The sequence below is a fragment of the Prionailurus bengalensis genome, chromosome B3 (assembly GCF_016509475.1).
Source record: "Prionailurus bengalensis isolate Pbe53 chromosome B3, Fcat_Pben_1.1_paternal_pri, whole genome shotgun sequence".
Taxonomy (NCBI): domain Eukaryota; kingdom Metazoa; phylum Chordata; class Mammalia; order Carnivora; family Felidae; genus Prionailurus; species Prionailurus bengalensis.
The window spans coordinates 48,444-58,316 of record NC_057355.1 but is presented as its reverse complement, the minus strand read 5'-3'; positions in this window follow the sequence as shown (position 1 = coordinate 58,316).

Below are 9,873 nucleotides of genomic sequence, written 5' to 3'. Positions count from 1 at the left end.
TGTTAACCCAGTGCACGCTGTACTGCATTGTCCAGTGAACCCAGTGCCTGGGGCAATACAGCCTCCAGTGAACCAACTGCCAGTGTCACTGCAGCCTCCAGTAAACTTACCACCCGAAGCACTGCTGACACCTGTGAACACACTGTCCGAAGCACTGCTGCCTACAGTGAACCCACTGCCCGAGGCAATGCAGCCTCCATGAACCCAGTGCCCGCCATCATGGAGTTACTTACGTTAAGGCCTCATGTCACTAACCCTAAATTTACTCCTGTAGGAATGTAACCTTTAACCGGTCAGCAATGAAATTCCTAGTCATTGCCGGAAATTTAACTGATAGACCCCTGCCATTCCCTCAGGGAGGAAATCTCGCCTAAATAAGGTATTCCATGCCACTAAATTTGTTTTAAGTTTATTTATTTTGAGATATATAGAGAGAAAGAGGGCACATGCAAGGCAGGGGCAGGTATAGAAGGAGAGAGAGAGAAGCCCATGACCACGAGGTCATGATCTGAGCCAGGATCAAGACTCGGACACTTAACCAAGCGATCCAGACCCTGAGAATGTGGAGTTTCAAAGGTTAGAAGGCTTGGCTGGGATACAGCCCTGAGGGCACTGGCCTAATCCTTGAGAGAAGGCAGCAAACTACTTACAGGCAGATGGTATGGAAACAGTGACCTGTACATCGCCTGGTGCACAGAGTGGGGTATTATACACTCATCATGGAGAGCATCCCTGAGAGGCAGTGTTCACAACAAGGGGACAAAGGAGCTAGGACAGAGGAGGTGTGTGGGACCATTTTCCTCCTCTTCCCCACAGCATAAACACAGAGCCATCTGCTGGAAACAATGTCATCCCCACACTGGCTGCCTAAGATGCTTACACCAACCCCACATTCCTGTGCTCTGGTGAGACTGGCCTTCTAGGTCAATCAGGCTTGCCTCAGTCCCAATGGAGGTGTCCCCTTCCCCAGAAGACCAGCGGAAGCCCATGACCACACCACCTCTCTTGACCAGACAGTTCTGCAGAGCTTCGCTTCGAGTGGCAGTCATTTCAAGTCTCATTTAAGAAGCAGATCGGAGCTGACCTAGACAAAACTCAGCACATTCTGGCCAAGGACCATACATTGTCCATACAACTGGCCTGAAGGACAGTGCAGCCAGAACACAAAACAATGTACGCAACACACACCACAGACACTCCCTGATGTGTCAGGCCCTGGACACTAGATGACCTCCTTTTCATAAAGCCATTCATCTCACAGGCAGCTAACATAATGAGCGTTTGTAACACAGAGAAGGCAAAAACTCAGCCAAAATGCCAAGACAAGAGGAATGCATCCCAAATGAAAGAACAAGATAAGGTCATGGCCAGAGACATGGAAGGAACACTTCCAAACTCATTCTATGAGGCCAAACTGGACAAAGACTCCACCAGAAAGGAAAACTACAGACCAATTTCCCTGATGAACCTGGATGCAAAAATTCTCAACAAAAGTAGCAAGCCGGATCCAACAATACATACAAATAATTATTCACCACAATGAATTGGATTTATTCCTGGGATGCACCACCAATTCAATATCTGCAAATCAACTGATGTGATACATCACATTGAGAAAAGAAAGGATAACAACCATATGATCCTCTCAATAGATGCAGAAAGAGCATTTGACACAATGCAGCATCCTTTCTTGATGGAAAAAAAAGCACTCATGAAAGGAAGGATAGAAAGATCTTGTCTGAATATCAGTATGTCCAGATACGAAAGTCCCACAACTAATATCATCTTCAATGAGGAAAAACTGAGAGCTTTCCCCCTAAGGTCAGGAAGACGACTGGGATGTCCACTCTCACCACCGTTATTCCACAAACTGTTGGAAGTCCTAACCTCAGCAAGCAGACAACAAAAAGAAATACAAGGCGTCCAAATTGGCAAGGAGGGTCAAACTTTCCCTCTTCGCAGACATGATACTTTCCAAGGAAATCCCAAAGACTCCATGGAAAAACTGTTAGGACTGATACTGGAATTCAGGAAAGTCTCAGGATATAAAATCAATATACAGAAGTTGACTGCATTTCTATACACCAATAATGAGTCAGCAGAGAGAAATCAAGGATTGATGTACTTTACAACTGCACTGAAAACCATCAAATACCCAGGGGTAAACATAACCAAAGAGGTAAAAGATCAGTACACTTAAAACAATAGAGGGGCGCCTGGGTGGCTCAGTCGGTTAAGTGCCGACTTCGGTTCAGGACATGATCCCGCATTTGTGGGTCTGAGTCCCGTGATGGGCACTGTGCTGACAGCTCAGAGCCTGGAGCCTGGAGCCTGCTTCAGAGTCTGTGTCTCCCTCTCTCTCTCTCTTCTGCCCCTCCCCTGCTCATGTGCTCTCTCTTTCTCTCCCTCTCTCTCTCAAAAAAAAACAAAGATTAAAAAAATAAAGGAACAAACCATACAACATCTATGAAAGAAATGGAAGAAACACAAAGAAACGGAAAAACATTCCATGCTCATGGATGAGAAGAACAAATATTATTAAAATGTCAATACTACCCAAAGCAATTGACACATTCAATGCAATCCCTATCAAAATAACACCAGCATTCCTCACAGAACTAGAACAACCCTAAAATTTGTAGGGAGCCAGAAAAGACCCCAAATCGCCAAAGTCATGTTGAAAAAGAAAACAAAGCTGGAGACATTAAAATCTGGACTTTATGGTGTATTAGAAAACCGCAATCATCAAGACAGTATGGTACGGGCACATAAACGGACACAGACATCAATGGAACGGAATAGGGAACCCATAAATGGACGCTCAAACATATGGCCGAGTAATCTTTGATAACACTGGAAAGAATATCCAATGGAAAAACAAAAGTCTCTTCAGCAAATGGTACTGGGAAAACTGGACAGTGAGAAGATTGGACCTGGACTATGTTCTTAAACCACACACACACACACACACCTCAAAATGGATGAAAGATATAAATGTAAGAAAGGGACCATCAAAATCCTAGAGGAGAAAACAAGCAATCTACCTCCTTGATCCTGGCCACAACAACTTCTTGCTTGTCATGTCTCCAAAGCAAGGGCAATAAAAACCAAAATGAACTATTGGGACCTCAAGATAAAAAGCATCTGCACAGAAGAGGACATAGTCAGCGAAACTGAAAGGCCACTGAATGAAATGGGAGAAGATATTTGCAGGTGACATATCAGATAAAGGGTTAGTATCCAAAATCTATAAACAATTATCACACTCAACACCCAAAAACCAAATAATCCGGTGAAGAAATGGGCAAAAGACGTGAACAGACACTTTAAGAAAGATGACATCCAGATTGGTCACACATGAAAAGATGCTCAATCTCACTTGTCATCACTGAAATACAAATCGAAACCACAATGAGATATCCCCTCACACCTCTCAGAATGGCTAAAATTAACATCTCCAAAAAAGACAGATGTTGGCAAGGATGCAGAGAAAGGGAACGCTTTTGAAATGCTGGTGGGCATGCAAAGTGGTGTAGCCACTCTGGAAATAGTATGGAGATTTGTCAGAAAAACTAAAAATAGAACTACACTAGGACCCAGCAATTGCACTACTACGTATTTATCCAAAGGATACACTAACGCTGAGTCCAAGTGGCACATGCACTGCAATGTTTATAGCAACATGATCAACAATAACTAAATTATGCAAAGAGCGCAAATGACCATTGACAGATGAATGGATAAAGAAGATGTGGTATATTCATACAATGGAATATTACTCGGCAGTCAACAAGAATAAAATCTTGCTATTTGAAACAACATGGATGGAACCGGACTTGATTATGCTAAGCAAAATATGTCAGAGAAAGACACACATCATATGATTTCTCTCATCTGTCGAATTTAATACAACTGATGAACGTAGTGAAAGGAAAGCAAAAACTAAGATACAAACAGAGAGGGAGTCAAACGATAAGAGACTCTGAAATACAGAGAAGAAACTCAGGGTTCCAGGAGGGTTACTGAATAGGGGTATGGGCTAAATGGGTGATGGGCATTACGGGCGCACTTGGGATGAGTATTGGGTATATTTTGTACTTGATGGATCACTAAATTCTACTGCTGAAACTGTATTCCACTATAAAGTAACTAACTTGGGCTTAAATTAAAAAAAGGAAATATTAAAAAGAAGTAAAGAAATGTACTACCAGTCAAAAGAAAAGAATATTTAAATCGGGCTCTTTGAGTGGAAATCTAGGACTAAAAGTGTTACAGACAAGAAAGGATCAGAGAAAACATCAAGAAACAATGGCAAAACAACTAGTAGAATGGCACTAAATATATACCTATTAATAATCGCTCTAAATGTACATGAACTAAATGCTCCAATCATAAGACATTTTGTCAGAATGGACAAAACAAACAAACAAACAAACAAAAACAACACCTATCTAGATGCTGCCTACACAGCTTTATTTGGACTTAAGTCACCTTCAGATTTAAAGTGAGGGAATGAAGAAACATTTATTATGCCAATAATGTCAAAAGAAAGCCAGTAGCAATACTTATATCAGGCAAAATAACCTTTAAAACCGAGACTATTTTGGTACACTTTGGGTAAATACCTAATAGTGACATTTCATGAACCCAGTATTTATAGCAGCATTATCAACAGTAGCCAAATTATAGAGAAAGCCCAAGTATCCATCAACTGATGAAGGTATAAAGAAGTTGTGGTGTGTGTGTGTGTGTGTGTGTATGTATGTATACGCATATATACATATGTACATATGTGTACGTTCATATATACAAACATATGTATACACAAAGAAATATAACTCAACTTCAAGAAGAATGAAATCTTGCCATTTCCAATGATGTGGATGGAGCTATAATGTATTATGCTAAGTGAAATATGTCAATCAGAGAAAGACAAATATATGATTTCACTCATGTGGAATTGAAGAAACAAAACAGATGAAAACATGGGAAGGGGGCAGGAACCGAGAAGAGTGGTAACAAACCACATGAGTCTCTTAATGTTAGAGAAAAAAAATGAAGGTTGATGGAGGGAAATGGGTCAGCGCTGGGCTAGATGTGGGATGAGTATTAAGGAGAGCACTTGTTGGGATGAGCACTGGGTATTGTATGTAAGGGATGAATCACCAAATTCTACTCCCAAATCCGAGAATGCACTGTATGTCAACTATGACTTAAAATAAAATAAATAAATAAATGAATAAGTAAATAAATAAATAAATAAAGCTATAACAAGAGATGAAGATGGACGCTATCTCATACTAAAGGGGACAATGAAACAAGAAGATCCAATGATTGTAAATTTTGATGCACCCAACATGCGATCACCAAGTATATAAAATATTTAACAACAACCATAAAGGAAGTCATTTTTTATAATATAACGATAGTAGAGGACTTTAGTACATCGCTCACATCAATGGACAGAAGCTGTAAACAGAAAATCAACAAGGAAACAATGGCTTTGAATGACACAGTGGGCCAGATGGGTTTAACAGATATATTTAGAACACTCCATACCAAAATGGCAGAGTACATATTCTTTTCAAGCGCACATGGGACATTCTCCAGAGTTGATCATATTCTAGGTCACATATCACAAGAAGAACAGCAGAAGGAAGGAAGTAATAGAGATTCAGACAGAAATAAGGGATATTCAAACCAAAAAGACACTAGACAAAATCAATGAAACCAGGGGCTGGTTCTTTGAAAACAGTAATCAACATGAAAACTTCTAGGCAGACTTTTGAGTAAGAAGAGAGAAAGGACTCCAATAAATAAAATCACAAATAAGAAAGGAGAAATAACAGTCCACACCACAAAAATACAGTTAGAAGTTAATATTATGAACAACTATATGCAACAAATTGGACACTCTGAGAAAAATGGACAAATTCCTAGAAACACACAAACTACCAAAACTGAAACAGGAAGATACATAAAACCTGAAAACAGAAAGAAATCAAATCAGTAATGAAAAAAATCTCCCCCCAACACAAGAGTTCTGGGCCAGATGGTTTAACTAATGAATTCTACCATCCATTTAAGAAAGAGGTAATATGTATTCTCCTCAAATTATTACGAAAAATAAAAAAGAAGGAAAACTTATAAATTCATCTTATGAGGCCATCATTACCCTGATACCAAAACCAGATAAAGCCTCCACTAAAACCGAAAACTGGCGGGGCGCCTGTGTGGCTCGGGTGTTTACTGTCCAGGTCTTAATTTCGGACTAGGACATTATCTTGCAGTGCGTGGGTTCGAGTCCTATGTTGGATCCTGCCATGACAGTGTGGGGCATGGCCAGGATTCTCTCTCTCCCTATCTCTGAGCCCCTCCCTCACTTTTATGTACTCAAAGGAAAGAAATAAACATTTAAAAAATGTTAAAAAAATTTTAAATAAAACTGCAGCCAAATAGCCTGATGACTATGTATGCAGAAATTCTTATTAAAATACCTTCAAATTAAAGTCAACAATACATTAATAGAATCATTTACCATAATCAAGTGGGATATATTTCTGGGCTGCAAGGGTGGTTCCACATTCACAGATCAATCAACATGATGTGCCACAGTAATAAGAGAAAGGATAAGAACAATACGATGCTTTCAACAGATGCAGGGAAAACTATTTGACAAAATGTCACATCCATTCATGATAAAACCCCTCAGCAAAGTACATTGAGAGTCAACCTTGCTGCACATAATAAAGGTCATCTAGGAAAAACCCACAGCTCATCTCATCCTCAATGGGGAAAAATTGAAAAATTTTCCTCCAAGGTCAGGGACAAAACAGGGATGACCCCTCTCACCACTGTTATTCCACATAGTACGGGAAACCCTAACCACAGCACTCAGACAACAAAAAGAAATAAGAGGCATCCAAATCGGCAAGGAAGAAGTAGCACTTTTGCTATTTGGAACTGACATGATGTATTCTATAAAAAGTATGAAAGATTCCCTTAAAAATTGCTAGAATTGATATATGAATTCCACGAGTCATAATATACAGAAATCAAGGAACATAGATGTATTGCATTTCTAACACAAATCATGAATTAACACAGAGAGAAAGTAAGGGATCGATCCCATTGACAGGCTCACAAATACCACAAGAAACCAGGAATAAACCTAACCAAAGAATTGAAAGACCTGTACTCTAAAGTCTATGAAACACTGATGAAAGAAATGGAAGAGGACACAAAGAAATGGAATACATTTCATGTTCATGGATGGGAAGCACAAAATACTGTTAAAATGTCTACACTTCTCAAAACAATCTACACATATAATGAAATCCCTATCACATTAACAAAAACATTTGTGACAGAACAAGAACAAATCATCTCAAAATTTGTATGGAATAACAGAAGTCCCCAAACAGCCAAAACAACCTTGAAGAAGAAAAGCAGAGCTGGAGACATCACAATTCCAGACTTCAGGTAATATTACAAAGCTGTACTGATCAGAACAGTATGGTACTGACAAAACAACAACAAAAAAACACAGAGGCATAGATCAATAGAATAGAAACGCAGAAATGAACTCACACCTATATGGTCAATTAATTCTCAACAAAGCAGGAAAGAACATCCAATGGAAAAAAAGATAGTCTTGGGACACAGGGGTGGCTCAGTCAACAAAGCGTGATTGTGAATTCAGCTCAGGTTATGATCTCAGGGCAGTGCAGAGCATGCGTGGGATTCTCTGTCTCCATTTCTCTCTGCCCCTCTTCTGCATGCTCTCTCTCAAAAGTAAGTAAATAAACTTAAAAAAAAGTCCCCTCAACATATGGTTTTGGAAAAACTGGACAGCATCCTGCAAAACAAAACAAAAACAACAATGGACCACTTTCTTACACCATACACAGAAATAAATCCAACATGGATAAAGACCTATATGTGAAACCGGAAACCATAAAAATCCCAGAGGATAACACGGGTAGTATCTTATTTGACACTGCCTGTGCAAATGTCTTTGTAGATATATCTCTAGAGGTAAGGGAAACACAAGCAAAAATAATGAGACTTCATAAAAATTAAAACTTTCCATCACCTAGGAAATAATCAACAAAACTAAAACACCTACAGAATGATATTTGCAAACGACATCAGATAAAGGGTTAGTGCCCAAAATATATAGTTATACAGCACCCAAAAAATGAAAAATCTGATTAAAAATGGGCAGAAGACACGAATGGACATTTCCCGAAGGAAGACATATACCTGGCCAAGAGACACATGAAAAAATACTCAACAATACGGATCTTCAGGGCAATACAATTCGAAAGTACAATGAGATAACACATCACATCTGTCACAATGACGAAAATCAATGAAGGATGACACAGCAGGTGTTGCCAAGGATGTGGGGAAAGAATAACCCTCTTGCACTGTGGGTAAGAATGCAAACTGGTGCAGCCCGTCTGGAAAACATTATGGACATTTCTCAAAAAAAAAAAAACAACAAACTGGAAATGGAAGTACCTTACGATCCAGCAATTTCACTACGAGGTATTTCCACAAAGAATACAAAATCTTCAAAGGGATACATGCACCATGATGTTTACACCAGCATTTTCTACAACAGCCAAATTACAGAAACTATCCAAGCATCCATCAACTGATGAATAAATTGAGATGTGGTCTATGGAATGTAATATTATTAGGCCGTAAAAACATGAAATCTTGTCATTTGCCATGAGCTGGATGGAGCGAGAGAATGTTATCCTGGGTGAAATAAGCCTTTCAGACAAAGACAAATACCAGATGATTTCACTAACACATGGAAATAAAACAAAACAAAGCGGGGGGGGGGGTGGGCAGGGAGAAGACAGTGACAAACAGACTCTTAACTAGGAAAAGAACTGAGTGCTTCCAGAGCAAGGTGGGGAATGGGTGGAGCAGCTGCTGGGGATTAAGAAGTGCACCTGGGATGAGCACCGGATGACGTGTGGAAGGGTTGCTCTATATTTTACACCTGAAACTAATACTACACTGTATCTTCACTCACTGCAATTTAAATTAAAAATAATGTACATTAATGACAGGTACCTACCAGGTTTTCTGTAGTTTGCAATCACTTAATTAGGTTGGAAAAATAACCATGAAACTTTTTAAAAAGCATGTATGCGTGGGGGACAGTTTGTGCCCTTACCTCGGTCACTGGTTCGAGCAGGACTCAGAAAGTGGGTCCCAGCTCATTCTTCTAGGAGTTCCCAAGACGGGCATTTCATGTATTCATGTCCTAACGGAATGCAGCTCCTGTTCTTCTGAATTTCTGTCAGGGTTTCTTCCCGGAAACAAGCCTGAATCTGGAACAAACCATCGACTGCATCGATGAGGTGATGTCGTGGGACTCCGCAATCCACGAGACCTTTAGTAAAATATGTCTTGTTCAAATACTGTCCAGGAAGGGGAGGAATGAAACACGGGAACAGCCCAGAAAATGCAAGGGCCTGTGCATCTCAGCAACCAGCTTGCCCAGGGAAGCCACCCAGCGCCCATTCCTCAGCACTCAGTACAATAAGACAAATTCTCTCTGGCGACTCAGGAGATGCCAAGTTGCTACAAAGCTCCCAAGATCTCCCCTGGGGCAGGCGGCACAACCTGCTGGAAATGCAGCTCTGCTCTCTGTACTCAGGCAGCGGCAGAGGCCCTGAGTACTCTGGGAGCAATCAAAGCCCTTCCTGCTCTCAGGTGTCCTGGGTCAGAAAAACCGATGGTGCGCCCTCTGGTGGCCATCACTGCCTGGGCAGAGGAACCCGCCTCTCCGGGTCTGTGGTGCTCGAGCTGTCTCTGTGGGCCATCATGGGAATTTTTGCAATGTGCAAG